This window comes from Poecile atricapillus, chromosome 2, assembly GCF_030490865.1.
Source record: "Poecile atricapillus isolate bPoeAtr1 chromosome 2, bPoeAtr1.hap1, whole genome shotgun sequence".
In the NCBI taxonomy this organism is placed as follows: domain Eukaryota; kingdom Metazoa; phylum Chordata; class Aves; order Passeriformes; family Paridae; genus Poecile; species Poecile atricapillus.
The window spans coordinates 14,018,211-14,030,657 of NC_081250.1; the positions used below are offsets into that span (position 1 = coordinate 14,018,211).

The 12,447-nt window shown below is 37.3% G+C and overlaps 1 long non-coding RNA gene across 1 annotated transcript in view; it reads right to left on the minus strand.

Annotated features, from left to right (window-relative positions):
* Positions 1-11,654, minus strand: part of LOC131575445 (uncharacterized) — a 62,657-nt gene extending 51,003 nt beyond the window's left edge. The window contains exon 1 of the long non-coding RNA XR_009276803.1: positions 11,554-11,654. This is a non-coding gene — a long non-coding RNA (uncharacterized LOC131575445). The remainder of the gene's footprint in view (positions 1-11,553) is intronic.
* Between the last annotated feature and the right edge of the window lie 793 nt (positions 11,655-12,447).

Below are 12,447 nucleotides of genomic sequence, written 5' to 3' on the forward strand. Positions count from 1 at the left end.
TTAAAAAAGAAGAAAAAGGTATTCAATGGGCTATTAAGGAAGCTAGCAGTATGTCCTGCAGACATTCCCAGTCTTCACACAAGACATTCAATAATTAAAATTATTCAAGGAAGATCCAGATGAAAATTCCAACAAATAACTACAGATCAAGACACTGATTGTCATTAGACTCTTCTCCAGCCCTCGCTAATTGAACTTTCGCTACCTAGGCTAATCAACAGGCTGGCTGCCCCTTTGGAGCAGACCAAGAAATCTGCCAGGTCCCTGGTGGCTGTTGCTCCACTGCACACACAGTTGCCTTTGTGTTCAGAGCCTGTGACTAGACCCAAGTCAGACTAATTTGTCTTAATTCAGTTCAGTTAGAGGGGGGTAGGTTGTAGATGGGCTTATATTTAACATTCAGCAAATCAATTTATCATGAGCTTGTGCCTTTACTGGCACATCTTAAACTGACATAAGTAGATGGCCCATGCTGTGGCTTCTTCTGGCACACACAGATCCAATTCAGCATAATAGCATCAAGTCTCATTTGAAGATATTTGTAATAATGTCTTAGGTTTTAAGTGGTAATTATGGTATTTAGTAGTCTTTTAACCTAGATCTCTAGATCTCTAGATTTCAGTAGACAAATGGAAGAGGGCTTGTCATCAAGATGCTTGGGGAACTGCTATTTAATCTTATCTCAACAGAAATACTCAAAGAAGCCAGAAGGTCTGTGGACATTTCCTACCTGTTCCATCCTCATTTTATTCTACTTCACTAATGATTTATTCCATGATTTGAATGCACTCATTCATGGCAATGAGTTTAGTGCACACAACTTCTTTAACTTTGACTGATGCTTCTTCCTTTTCAGTGGAATAAATACAGCTATCAACCTGACTGTTCTGAGTTATTTACCTTGGAGTATGCCACTGACACAAGGCAGTTTTGCTCTAACTTGCAGCCTCTGTAGAAAAAGAGAGCCCCAGCTGAGGACAGCATTCCCAGCCTCAAGAGAATGTAGCCATGGAAAAAAGGATAGGAGAGAAAAAAACAGGGAGTGTTATCTTCTTTACTTAGACTGCCTGAGAAAATGTAAGTATCACTGCTTTAAGTCTTGCCCATGTAGCGTGAAATATGAGGTCCTTCCCTTAGATAACTTACATATACAAAACAGAAGTAATAATGTTATAGAATTTTCTGTTATAAAACTTTCTTATTTTGAGAAACCTTGAGTTCTGCTGTGTCTTTTAGAAAGTGACAGTTTGTTATAGGGAAAATACAGAATTCTGCAAATAATCACAGAGTGTGCTGAATACTGGATATTGGCTTGATCTTTCATATTTAATTGATGTTTGCTATGAAAATAAAGTTCAGCCAAGCAGAAGAAAAAAGTATGTTGTGCCATATTAATTTTAGTTGTACAAGCACATAAATGGCCATTTGATCATTCCATAGGTTAATTTCATACCCCTGAGAAAGGCTCAGTCTGGCTTTTTTTCCTTGTTAAAATTTCACATTAATAAATAAAATTCAGTGTTCATGCTTTGCTGGACAGTAAAACTCAATGATAAGAAGCTACTACCACTTGTCTTGACCACTCTGCCTTTATTTTCTCCTGGGTACCTTCTAGGTAAGGTGAAATGCCATGCCTCTGAGGCTTGAACCCCATGTTTTCTAAAATATAATAGAGAGAAATGCTTTTCAAATGGAAAGGTGATTTTGCTGATGCGTCCCAGAAAAAAAAAATAAATTGCAAACAACAGCACAGAATCACAAAAGAACAGGGCCAACATCATTTGACACAAATGGAAATCTTTCAGTTCACATCAATAGTCTTTAATCAGACCAGTATTTCCTTATTTCCTAGTTTTGTTTAGAAACATCCTTTAGATTTAGAGTGAGAACTAAACCCTTCTCTCCCTCCCCCTCAGTATTTAAGATCCAGGCTTTTGTAACAGCAGCATGTTCCTGCAATGCTTGCAGAATACCAATGAAATATTTCTCCCCATAGTGACACTCAACCATCCTCGAGTAGGAGGCACAGTATTTACAATATCCTACGAGGCTCCCTCTTTTGCTTACTAGGTTCCTTCATCTGTGTCTGATGGCTTATTACCAAATGCTGTGAGAACACATGGAACACCTACACCTCACGAGAAAGACAAACTGAATGGCTTAAAACACACAGCCTTTCAATGACTGACTCACAAATTATCACTTGGTGAATGGGGACTTTATTGCACCTACATTCCTGTGCCAAATTCCGGTCGACAACGTGACACAGTATGTAAGTTTAGATGAAGGTGTTTACTGGTGGATAAGATAATAAAGAACTCATGGCTCAAATGTTTTGAACTCCTGGACTTTTTCCAAGCTTCATTTTCTCTTTAAAAATGCAGCATGGCAGAATTATCCAGCAACCAACTTGCCTGTATACGGATACTCTGTATATGGGATTCTGTAATGCATGTTTGTTTTTAAAGCATTGCTAAGGGTGTTACTCTGGTAGCAGTCAGGGTTTCTGGAAATAATCAGTGAATCCCAAGTCAGAACAAAGGTGCTAATGTGGTACCAAGTTCCTGAGTAAATAAACAATTGCTAAACAAAATCTTTTCAACAGCATTGCATGTCTGTGTCAACATTGTGTTTCCTCCGTGAGTCATCTGGTCAGCAGCGCTCCAGCTACATGGGAGAGGTCACCCACTTCCTACAGCTCTCTGCCCAAGACTGAATCTTGTGTCAGAATATACCACTCAGGATTTCCTGTGAGCCACAGGAGTTCCATTTTTTGGCAGGATTAGAGAAAAAAGTCAGGTTAGAAAATCCTGATGGGCATATTTGAGGGGAAGAAAAGACATGAAAGAAATGCTGTTTGTGCCAGCCTCAGTGTCCATTAGCTAGTCAGACATAGAAACATATTTGATCTTTATCGCCCAAACACAGAGATACTGAATTTTAATACACAGAAGGGTGCCTCAGATATTTCTTATTCTGCAGATTTATAGGAAATTGCTAATAAATGGGGGGAAAAGGACATCCACACAGGCACTTATTTGTTTATTTCTAATATCCAGCACTTGAGTAAAAACCACAGATCTTTTCTGTGTTCATAACTGGATCCAGAAACAGGAGTTACCTGCTGTCTTGCTCAGATGTAGTAAAGTAGCCATTCTCTTGAGATCTTTATTAAGTGTGGGAATCCTCACAGAACTCCTTGATTTCATATGATTGCTGCTAATTAAGAGATGTAGAAAGCATATGATCAGTTCATCTGATAGGATTTTTGCCAAGGCAGTTTATAAAAGCTTGCAAAAATTTTGCAATCTGTGTGTTGGTCCTGATTCAGCTTGAGCTTGAACTCCAGGGTCTGCTTTTGAATGTCCCCTCAACTCATTTTCTCTTCCTATCTCGTGTTAAGATGCTCTCCCGAGTCCAAGCAGAGATGTTCAGCCTTTTCCTAATAGAAATACAGTAAATCTCTCCTCTGTAATCATAATGCAAGATTCTTGAAAGAATCACTTCACAAATTTCAAACTAATAACTTATAATTTTTCACTGATATAACACATAGGTGGATAACATTCCATCACCAGTGACTATAATCACCTTCAGCCCCAATTCAACATCCCAGGTTCTGGCTTGATTAAGCATTTGTCACTTCTATTTCATCCCCTCCTGACAGAGATAACTTTGTTTTAAGTCAAACTGTCATACTGTGGAGTTCAGGAAGGACATGAAAATGTCAGGTAATAATCCCTCCTCAATCTTTTGAGTAGGTAACATTGCTAATATGCAGAACCATTAGTATGTTAGCATGAATTTAGCTTAATCATTTGCGGCAGTTCAAGCTTTATTAAGATACCTTAAAGCTGATCTGGATAAGCTTCTCCCATCTTTACGTGGTTTGCTCTGCTTTCAGTACTTAACAAAAGGCACGTTTAATCTTGAAAATTCTCCTGAACCTTTGTAGCTTTATTTTAAATTAACTTCACCAGTCATTTGAGCACTTCAAAAAAGCAAATATAATATTTTTTTTTCCCCAAGGAAACAACTTTTGAAAAGTAATCTGTCTCAAAACAGATTGTCTCTGTGGTTAACAGTGTGTCTATGTGGTTATTGCCATCTCTGGATGTTGGAGACTGTCTTGCTAACATCATTAGTCATGCAAATAAACAGAAAAACTGCCACATTTAACAGACATTCAAAAGCTAAATAATACTTGAACAAACTCATCAGACATTAGTGAAAAATAGTTTTATGTTCACTCATTTCCATCTCTCTTTGACTTTAGCAGGATAATATCTGATACCTCATTTTCTCTCTCTCCAAGTCGAAACATCAAGAAGGAAAATGTTTGCCTCAAGAGTCAAAATTTCAGAGAAAGAGAAGAAACATTATCTTTTCAACACGTTTATGGAACATGTTAAACATTCAGCATGTTTAAAGAAAATTATCTTTGACATATTTATACTGTGAAGGGGTTAAATGTAAGGTTTTGTCCTGTTGAAGTTTTTATCTATATCTTCTATTTGACAATCCTATCTTTTTACTGTAGCAGGATGGGATTATTGGTGTACTATACCCATCCACACACCCAACTATCTTCTTTGATTTATTTTATCCATTGAATCACTGTTTTGTTTTGGCTTTTTTTCATAGCACAACTCAGGAGCAATATTTAGCACTAGTTCACTTTCTTGTTACTTAAATGTACTTGCTTGAAATGCGTGACACCTGCCATGTCTGTACCTTCAATAATGATGACTAAACACAGCCAAAGGGTAGTTCTGTGGCTGATGAGTCAATTTATCTGCAGGAGTAAATGACATACACTTGTTCATGAGTAAGTCTTTGTAAATAGTCAGTGTGCACTTCACAGGTGAAGAAATTTTTTGATTTGAAGACTGCAATTTTGTGTACAGTACCCAGCTCCTCTATGATGTGGCTGCAAACATAGTGTAGTTTCTGTGCTTATTCACACAGAATTTGCTTGTATCTCTGAAGCCTTTTAATCTGAATAAGATGCCTCTTGAAAATCTTGATCTCTCTTCACTTTCCCTCATTATGTTTGTAGCCTGTCTTCAACTGCAACACATTAAAAACAAGAATTTTACTTTCAAGTTTACAGCCCAAGAGCAAACTTATGGTTTCTAAGTCATGCCTTGATTGAATTCAAGTTGTTTCCATAAATTCAGGTTAACACAGCATTGATAGGATCATATTTTCTTTGTGGGAATTTAGACAAAGGTCATAATCACCTTTTTCTCAACAACATTTTAGAGTGACATGAGGTTCTGCTCTGAGATTTATTTTCAATTTGTCATTCCTGAGCTTTATGGCATGGTTAGTTGATTTCCCTCTTTCTTATTGGCTCCAATGGCTTTTGCCACATCATCTGTACTTTCTGTACCTATGTGGTATCTAACATGGACCAGCAGTTACTGCTCACTATTCATTTCTTTCACCATTTCCCGCGCTTTTTGTTTTTTTAGAGTTGTAGCATAAGATCCTCTTCAAAACCACCAGGGTTTTAACAAAGTAACTCAGTAACATATTTACTTTGTCTTTTACATTTCTGTGTGCCACAGTTTCCATTTCCCTGACTGCAAGTATTTCAGTGTTTTGAAGCGCTGCAGCTTGAACAGCTGCTTCTTGAGGTTCCGTAGAAGTAGGACCTCATAGTCAAGGCTACTTTTCACTCTGCCTTGCACAAATTGAATTCCCTAAGATAGAAGAAAGAAACCCCTCTAAATATTCCAGAGGTAAGGTGAAGTGTGCTGTGAGTGACTCACAGTGCCAAAAATGCTGTTCTTTGCAAAGTATGCCTTAACTTAAAAACCACTTTTCTGGCTATCACTTTGAATAGCTCTGAGGTGTAGTTGAAGGTAGTTCTCTCCCTCTAGACCAGGCAGAAGGCATGTACCTATCTTAATTGTTAACATTCAGAAGTTAGGAATCATGATAAGAGATTAATTTATTTCGTGTTTCAAACACATATTTTTCCTTGCAAGAAACATAATTTTTTTCATCTTCTTAGTCACTTCACAAAGCCATTAGAATTTACTGATGAAAAACTGTTTAGCAAAGATTAAGTATCTGGAATTCATAAAGCATCATATAAGGAATCAAATTTAATATCACTGAGATTAAAAGTTTACCAGGAATTGATTCTAGATATTTCTTCTCTAACTTTGTAAAAGAAAGAATCTGAATGGCCAAATTTTCAACAGCTATACATTGTTATTACTTCAGAGAAGGAAGTTCATTCCAATGAACGCCAGCTGAATATCTGGGTCTGAGATCATCAAAACTAGTTTGTATTAACCCCAAGTGTTTATTGGCTATACTCTTCGCACTAGTATGCACTGATGTGAATACATTAAATATCCTTTTGGGAAATTAACTATTCTTATTATTGGGAGACATTAATCCTTACAATATATGCTATTTTCTTGATGGAAGTTGTCATGGTTTAATCACAGCCAGCAACTAAGTACCCTGTTCCCCTGCCCCCAAGGGATGGGGAGGAGAATTGGAAAAAAAGGTAAAAGCCATGGGTTGAGATAAGAAGAGTTTAATAATTGAAATGTAATATTAATGATGATAAAATCATAATGTAATGAAAAGGGATTCAGTGAAGAGGAGATGGGGGGAAGAGAGAGAGGGGGGAGGGAGATAAAACCCAAGGAAGACATGTGAGGCACAGTTTTTCACTGCCTGCTGATTAATGCCCAGATGGTTCTTGAGCAGCAATTGGCATCTCCTTGCCAATTTCCCACAGTTTATATATAGAGTCTGACCTTCTGTGGTATGGAATACCCTTTTGGATAGTTTGGGTCAGCTTTCCTGGCTATGGGCTTCCATCTTCTTCTGCACCTCTTTGTTGGCAGAACATGAGACAGTAAAAACTCCTCAGTGCAAGCATTACTCAACAGTAACTTAACCATCAGTGATTAGAAACATTATCCTCATATTAAATCCAAAAAATGAAGCACCGTACCAACAAGTTAACTCTATCTCAGCTAAATATGAGTCACAGGTATTATAATTTTTTTTAAAAAATTTGGGAAGTGGAAGGTGTAAGAATCTAATGCAGTGTGCTCCAGAGTTTCTCCAGGTGGGAAGAAAACTTATTGGATTAGTATATTTATCCTAATGGAGTTGATGGGTGTTTTATGTATTAGTTTTCAGGTGTGTGTCTGAAAGGAAAGTTGTCTGAAGTGACAGTACCAGAAATCTACATGTGCATTATCATATTCACCATATCATATAAGAATAGAAGTAGATGAATCCTCAGTGGTTAATGACATCAGAGGGCTCTGAGTATAAGATTGAAATAAATTAAAAACCTTGGTGGCCTCCATAAAGGGAAATAAATGACAAGTGAGAAGAGAAATGGAAAATAAAATGTGTGTGTTTGCTTTGTCTGGCCTTTCTTTTTTTTTCTTTTTAATTGCATTTTTATTTCCTGCACAGATAACCAAAAGAAGCTTAGAGCAGACTTTATGAGAAAAGGAACTTGGTTTGACTTGTCTTTACTTGTCTTTATTAGCAGCAACTTTTCAAAAGTAGCCTTCAATATCACAGACCAATATGATGATTGAATCTCAAATAGCATAAAGACATTTGCTTATTGCTCCCCATGGAGAACTGATTTGTTAGTTGTTTTAATATTTTATTTATTTTAATCTTCATGTTGTAATTGTATTGGTTCCTGAACATCATCTCAGGAGTGAGCTGTATTACAGTGAGAACCCAGGACAGTTTCAAGAGAGTGCTGGGTAAACTGATAATTCAACAATTCCCTATTGTTTCTTTCTTCAACCGATTCATTTTAAGATAAGAGCAAGAAGAAAAAACGTCTTTAAACTATTTGTTATGTCCTGGTAAGCAGTGTGAAGCATTGTCACATACGTGCAGTGCTTGGATGGTTCAGTCACCCTTATTCCTTTCTCTCACACCAGACAAATTTGTTTACATATTTAACAGGTTAAGGATGGTGAAATTCACACACTGTAGAAAACATTTCTATAGGAAGTGCTCTCACTAATGTTATACATGATATCACTCTTTCTTGTGTGTTTTGGGTTTTGCTCTCTGAAAGAGGAGTTCACACAGCGTCACCAAAATCCATGAGCCAATGCATTCCCCAAACTGAAACTTCCTGGACTATTCTGATGATCTTCCTGCCCCTTTCTAAGATGTTGGTGTGCAAGAAAGGAACACTTTTTCACTCTGAGAGAGTTAAATCCAACATAACAAGTCCTAGCTGTTTATAGCAGATTTATTCTGCAGTAAATGTCCCTTTTCATGTAGCTCTATTAATTAATTTGGCTGACTTCAAAAGAATAAAAAACCTATTAAATAATTTTCCTAGAGACTAAAACATTTAACTCAAAAGTCATATGACAATTGCCAGGGACTGTGTTTGTAGACACAGTGAAGTAAGAATTCCTTTAGGAAAAAATGAGATTTTAATTATTGACTTCTAGCAAGACATGATTAACAAGGGTTTCTCATCCTCACTTATCAAATCCCAAGTGTCTGCTCCTGCATCTACTGTTTCTTAAGTAAAATCCCCAAACTTCCTTCCAGTTCTCAGAGCAGCCTCATTAAATCAACTGTAGTTAAACCTCCAGTAGATTGGAACTGGTTAGGGGAATGTAGATGTAACACTTGATTACCTTTCTAAAGCTGATTACATGAATTGATTTTTAGAGATTGGTCAGCCCTGCCACTGCCAGCGAGCCACCTCCTCTCCACCCCCAGTTTTCCCAAGAACAGGAGTTAACCCCTGCATTTAACAGGCTTGCAGTAAACATGTTATTCTGCTCACAGGTGATAGCTGGAGTTTTTTCTCAGAATAAGAAAGCCCCACAAGTTCTGTGATCCATCGATGCTGTATGGTTTGTATTATCTTTAGAAAAGACACACTACCAGGGAAAAATATTGTATATCATCTCAACAGGGGACTTAGAGCCATTTAGCACTATGTAATTGGATCTAGGACTAATCCTTAACTTTGATGAGGCCAAGAGGAGTTACACCACTGCTATTTCCAGCACAGTAATGATAGACAAAATGCTTAAACACAGTCTAACACTTGATTGTAAAGGACTAAATCCATTTCAGAACCAAGTTTTGGTTCAATAAGATGCCTTTGGATAATTCTTGTTTTCTTTCATCAATACACATATGATTTCTATCATTTGAAGCACACAGTAATTTAACAAGAGTAATAAACAAAAAATGCATTCAAAAATAATCATTTTACTCAATTACAAAGTGCCTTAGATCAATTTTGCAATAGTCTGCCTTTATTATATAACAGATAAACAAAAGGAATATTTAAATCAAAGAACTGTCTGTTGCTTCAATATAAGGTAAAACTTAAGCCACGTTGAAGAATTCACTGTTGGTATTGCATTTCTTGGATTGACTGTTTTTCTACCCATTGTGGAATATTGTTGTAAAGTAAGTTAGAGGTAACAGAGCATTATTCCTCTATACCTTATTCATAATGGGATTATCAGGCTGATCTTAATATTTGTTCACTAACAAGCCCTTACATAGTTTAATTCATCTTTTCGATATGATTTTATGATTGCTTATTCACGGGTTGGGTTTTTTTTTTTAAATTTTGGTCATCTTCCAAGCTTTTTCATTTATCTCATATGTAAGTTATTAATGTTTTATATGGCTCAGATGCATTCACAGAGTAGGTGCCCAAGGCAATGAAGTTTCACTACAAATGTAATAATTTCTGAATCAACTATACAATTCCTAACCTGAAGTTATATTTGCAAAATCTTTTGGGCAGTTTATTTCATTTTAAAAGCTTCATTTATTTACCTGAATTATCTGCTTAATAAAGGATGCATTTAATGATGACAATTGTTGGGTTTTTTTCTAAGTACATTTCATGTTAAGGAATCCTCAAATTACATTAAGAAAGGAATTTTCTTCCTCCTCTCTCAAAATTCAGTGTCGAAGGAGAATAATAATTTTTCAGCTTTGACCAAAAATGTCTGGAAACATATGTTTTCCTAATAGAAAGTGTAATGGCTTTTGTTGTCTGTGAATTGCAGACACAGTTCCATTTTACAGAAGATCTTGCCCATGAAACATCACGTATTAGGCCTCCTAAAGCACAATTTTTCTGATTTGGAAGAGTAAGAGTAGGGTTAGTAGTCTCTTGCCAGTTTTCAACCTATAGTTCAAGGCAGTCTAGGTTTCTCAAACTTAACTTGCAGCACTAGAACAGCTCCTCCAGTTTTTGAAGTGCCAGCTTAATGAATCATTCCGCACAAAATAGTTGCTTCTGACATTTCAGCCAAAGCCCTGCTGCTCTTGCAGGAGCCTATGTGCTTTTATCTTGCACATTGGTCTGAGCTGCAAAAATGTTCCAGTTTGTCACATACTGTTCTGTACTGTCACTTAGAAATATGCTTGTGCTTGCTGAGTGAATATTGATAAGATACCTTGAGACTGTGATAAAAATGGGGCAAAAAGAAGATATCTTTCAAATTTGATAAATAAAGTCTTCAAAATAGTGATAAAAGACTTCTGAGAGTCCATTGTTGAGAATGAATTCTCAGAGGTGTACATGAAGTTGGGGGCTTATTGTTTGGTCATGCTCTTTCAAAGGTTTAGGGCTTTTACTCTGTGTTCTAAGAAAAAGCTCTTTGAAGGTCATGTTTGAATTCAAAGCTGTACTTATTGTCTGTTTTTCCTTGCTATCTACATTACTGTTGCATATCGCATTTGGGAGCCCAATAGCTCCTGAAGGTAATATTTTCTAATTCCACTTATCCTACCCTCTGGTGTAGCATTTGTCAGTGCAGGTTTGTGTCTGCAGGTGTTGATAAGGTAGAAAAAGCTACCTGACTAACATTATTATATTGCTTATTTTTTCCTAGGTAGTTTGAAATGATTATCACTGCTGGAGTATAGTCATGTGCTAAAAGATAGCCTGCTCTCCTTCTGCTATACCACCCTCAGTACTTTAAAGCAGAGGTAGCTGTGCAGATTACCTGGCTGTGAAAAATCCTACAGTAACAGAGTGGGAAGGAGGGAAGAGACTTTAAAGAGCAGAGATGGGGAGGATCTGCTTTTCACCGCAGGTGTTTTTCTACTGAAGGCTGTGGCTTCTTGTTCAGGTGCCTTCGTGGGCAATTAATCTCTTGCTGTTAGAGAGCAGCACTGAACAGAACCACTAAACTGGTGATGGTGATGGAGGTGATAGAAAAAGAAAGCACCACTAAAAGTGAGCCATAAACCCCTCTGCAGTTGATTTTACTCTGCGAGATGTTGGATTCCGCACCCGCCATCCTCAGCAAGAGAAACATGTGGGTCCCCCAGCCCTGAGATGTACCCTGAGAGTGACACATCTGAGCTTGACAAAGGACCAGACATAAGGGGTGCCTGGCCTCGTGCCTCTGCAACACTTCAGCCTGAAAATTAATCTTGTCCCATTAAATAAAAGTGCCCTACTGACTGGAAACAACCACACTTTGATTGCCATGTGATCTTAAACCCAGTACTTCTATGAGAGGTTAAAAAACTTACCTGTATGCTTGAATCATAATAAAACAGGAGACATGCTCAGGAGCCTTTCTCAGCTGTACAGACAGCTCAGTTCCACTGCCTCTGCTGCAGCTCTCTGTGCCTTCCTCAGCAGAGCATCAGACCAGCTGCAGGCATAAATACAACTTGGCATGTTCGACCAGACCTGCCTTTCAACACCTTCCATGTGACAAAACAATCCCTCTCTTTGTTTCTGTAATAGGAACAAGCACCCTAAAACATGTTTAGTTCTAATGGAGATAGTTACCTGAGTCTCTCAAATCCCCTTTTTCCCCAGGCTCAGTAATAACAGCACTGGGATCAAAACATAGGTAATAAGCTCCTTGGAGAAATAGCGTGTACCTACATCATAGAAGAAAAGTTTGTGTAATTTCAGCATCTTTTGCCCCCCTATTTTTGTGTTTTCTTTTCATCTTTCTACTGTCTTCGCTTCAGGAGCTGATGCAAGATATTCTTGTGAATTTACTCCGTATGCCATCATGATAACCAGTGTACAAGTGCACAGGTTGGTAATTAGCCTCATGGGTTGTCAGCATATTCCATGAAAATCCCGTATTTCAGTCAGCCATGTGATTTACTCCAAACATTTCTAACAAAGATATCTAAAATGTTATCATTAGATGCATGCAAAATATGTGTCTGCAAGGACAAATAAATGAATGACATTTTTAGCAACCTACTTATATATGTTGGGCTAATCTTTTCTGCCTTAGTAACCATAAGAGGATAAAAATAGATTAATCATAATTCTGGTTTTACCAGGATCCTGTGAAGATTCGTTAGATAATGTGTGAAAGTAATAGAGAACTGTTTTCTGTGACTGTCTCACTCTAGGTTTGGAGGATGTGAACTAGTGAGCTTATTCTCAAATCCTCC